The sequence below is a fragment of the Macaca fascicularis genome, chromosome 8 (assembly GCF_037993035.2).
Source record: "Macaca fascicularis isolate 582-1 chromosome 8, T2T-MFA8v1.1".
Classification (NCBI taxonomy): Eukaryota; Metazoa; Chordata; class Mammalia; order Primates; family Cercopithecidae; genus Macaca; species Macaca fascicularis.
The window spans coordinates 5,918,895-5,922,653 of NC_088382.1; positions in this window are offsets into that span (position 1 = coordinate 5,918,895).

Here is a 3,759-nt window from a genome sequence, read left to right on the forward strand (position 1 = left end):
CTTTCTAGACTTCAAACTGTAGGGATCTCCTGCATGTGCCTACTCTTCCTTGATCTTGGACACAGTCCCCAGGATTAATCTTGCATTCTCCTGACCTTGAATATCTTCCAGACACCTCCTGAGCCAAGCTAGCTATTTAGCCTTGGCTTTCCTTGCATGCTGGTTGCTACATAACTCAATGATAATGATGATGAAATTTATATCTTAGTAGCAGTAGTAGTACAGTGATATCTTCTTCTATTGAACTATTACTATGTTCCAGACCCTATTCTAAGTGCTAAACAGGTATTAGCCATTAATTATTTCCAAAAAAAATTTTGATGTTGCTGTTACCACCACTTTCCCAATGACAAAATAAAGTACAAATTAGGCTAGGTAACCAGTCCAAGGTTATATGATGAGTAGGTGGCAAAGATGAGATTTGACCCCAGATATCTTGGGTCCAGAGTTAAGGCTTATTTACTCAGTGTTTTATTTCATTCCTTTTTGGGATTTTTATTTGATTGACTCATTTACCTAATAGTTGTTAATTATTTTCTGTGTGCCTATGACATGTAAATACAAATGACCTCTACTTTCAAAGACTTTGTATTTTAGTTTGAGAAAAACAAGCTGCTTTCATGGAAATTTTAATACTCCGTTAGGTACCCAATTTGTTTTTATTTTTTCTTGGAACACCGCTTAACACTCTGCTTTGGATGAGATATTTAATGTCTATAAACCTAATTTTCTAGTCTGTAAAATGGTCTTCTCACACACTTTGGCTTTAAATGAAACAACATACATGAAAGCACTTTGCAAACTGAAAAGCTATACATATGCCATATGCTGCAGTAATGACACTGTGGCTTTTTATGTGTAGTCCTAAAACACATAAGCCACTTCTCCTCTTCAACTGTAGAGTTTGTCTTTTTAGCCACTCATTCCAAACGTATTTTTTGAGTCCAACAGATTGCTAGAGCTTTACGTACCCTTTAGTTTAATCCTCATAGCAACACGGTCTATGTTCTCCCATTTTTAAGATGCTGTCACTGAGAATCAGGAAGGTTAATTAATTCGTACAGAGGTATGCTACCAGTAAAGGAAAGAGCCGATGAATCCACTTTATTTATTTTTTTTAAATTTTGAAGCTGTGTTTTTTCCCACCGTGTAAGACATCTTCTTTTTGTCAGATTAGCAGTAAAGCTTCCTTTCCTCGGGGATCTCACATTATCCAAAACATGAAGGGATCATACCATGACTAGAATATATACGTTAAGAAAACAAGGCAGAGAGGGTGACTAAATGCTGCTTTAAGCGCAGACTTTGGAAGAGAGGTGAGAGTTTATTTAGCTCTTTGCTGTAGCCAGGGTTCTTGGTTCTAGAAAGAACCAAAGCTTAGGTGGAGATGGATCCAAGAGTGTGATGAGGGGCAGACACCAGGGGTGCTAGGGGAGTGAAGCTCAGGGAGCCCCTTGTGGCCATAGAGGCTGTGAAGGGTAGCTCCATCAGGGCTGCTGTGGACAGAGCTCAATGATGGAAAACGACCTCCTATGGTTTCCGCTTGCTTTTCATGTCCCTCTCAAGGTTTAAGACCTCTAGAAAGGAGGCCTGAGGTTCTAAGCTCATGACGTGAGCTCATGTTTACTATATCCCCACTCAGGGACAGGTGGGTGCAGGCTCTCAAGGGTTCCACAGTGAGGGATGAGAGCCTGTTGTTTGCTTACAAAGAGACTGTATGAAATGAGGGAGACTTAATTCTTTAAGAAGGGTCTGGGTGCTCTTAGCAAGATTACTGATGCCAGGGAGCAGGAAATCAACAAATGTCCGTCACTGCTTTAAAGAAAATGAACAAGAGCTTCCTAGTGAAAGAGGAACACCATGGCCTTCTGAGAAGGGTCAGAAAGTGAAGCTTCACTGAAGCACAAAAGAACATGTTTCATTTATTGGGAGAAAAAGATGAGTACCACTAAAGGATCATGCACTTGACAAACTGGGTAGGTTTCAAGTCTGGGAAGGTCAATTGAATTTGGGAGAGAAGAACCTTGTATTCGAACATACTTCAGGGACTATTGTGACAGGCCATGAGAAGTGTTTAGGGGTAGAGCATTTACATGACATTGTTTCCTTGCAATTGGTTGTTAAAGACCCCTGTCTCCCTTGGCAGTGTTGAAGAGCAGACAATGAAGCCAGCCCAAATGCATAAGCCCAGCCTATAGACGTCATCTTTTCTGATGAATTATCCCTAATAGCTAGAGGATTTGTGACGTCCTCCAAGGGAGCATAGAGCAGATCTCAGAGGAAGCCACCACGCACAGACGTGCACATTCTTTTCAGTCTTCTGCACCTTCTTACAATTTATGTGAACTTTGAAATTTTCTTCCTGGTGTGTCCACAAAAGATACATGTAATTGTTGAATTAGAGGGACAATGGATGACTCACGTAATATCCGTTTCCTCCTTCTTTTTACTTGTAAACCCTTAATTTTGTCCCTGTGCCCGCCCTCTCAACACAGATGTATACACAGCAAGGATGATGCTGTGCCCAGTTTCAGGGTGATTCAATAAGCCAGTCATGGCAGTCCCATGACTGTTGTCACCCACGTATTTAGGAGGGACCCAGTGATTTTGAGGGGATGATCCTGGAAAATTGTTCCTTGTTCTTGAAAGAGAGACGGGCATGTATCAGTCTCCTTTTCTGGGCATTTTTGTGTCTGCCATCCTCAGAGCTGTTGTTATTCTTTGACACTGGGGAGGTAGACTGAGGGGAGGCTCCTAGGGTGAACATAACAGCAAAAACTAGACAGAATCTGGAGATTTGATTCTTCATGACACCTTTGAGTCTCTGTATTCAAGCCTGGGAACCTTTGGACATGTTATCTGCTGCCATGTGAGATGAACTTCTCTCTCGAGGCAGTGAGCCCAGGCCTTCAGGTGCCAGTTCAGGAGAAAGCATCCTCATGACTTTGCCTCCAAATCCTTCAGTAAAGCAGGGGCTGCGGGAAGGTGCACAACCTTAATCTCATGAATTTCTGTTTCCCTATCTTCACAACACTTCTGTGGACCCTGAGATAATTCAACCCTCCATTTGAGAAATTCAGAGCACCACCTTCTTTATGGCGATAGGTAATTTGAACTTAATGCATATACTTACAATAAAGTATGTAAAATGTAAACATCAAATATGCTTTCACGGGATACACGTAATACATTCTCTTTCTTTTCTGTATATATACGAGTATAACTGGGTAGGAGCTGTCTGTCTAGTGACCAGACTTAATTTAAACTTGGGGGGATTATATTCAAGTTACCTGCAAAGGAAAAATGTGTTTTATGTGAATAAACATGTGTTTTACGTGAATAAACATATGTTTTGTGAGAGCTAGTTATTTTCCCCAAAGTCTAAAAATGTGTAAAGTACATTCTCTACACAATGTAAGCAAGTTGTTTTATGTGTGACATCTGAAATCGGTGTTTCACCGTACTGCTCAGTTCAGCATCTATGCTAATTTTCCAACGAGGGCTTTGATATGTGACGGGGAAAGGAAGGGCCACTGGGGCTCTGTGGAGGCAGCTATGGAAGGCAAGGAAGGTTTTCTCACTTTCTTTTTCATTGTCCTGTGCCATTTTTTTCTCTCTCTCAATTGCTCTCTTAAAAAATAAATAAGACACTTACTTGCATTATGCAATAGAATAAATTTTCTTCTGTGAGTTATGAAATTTGGCATGATGAGAAAATTGTAATATGGTCATTTTATGGACATCAATACATATTAATTC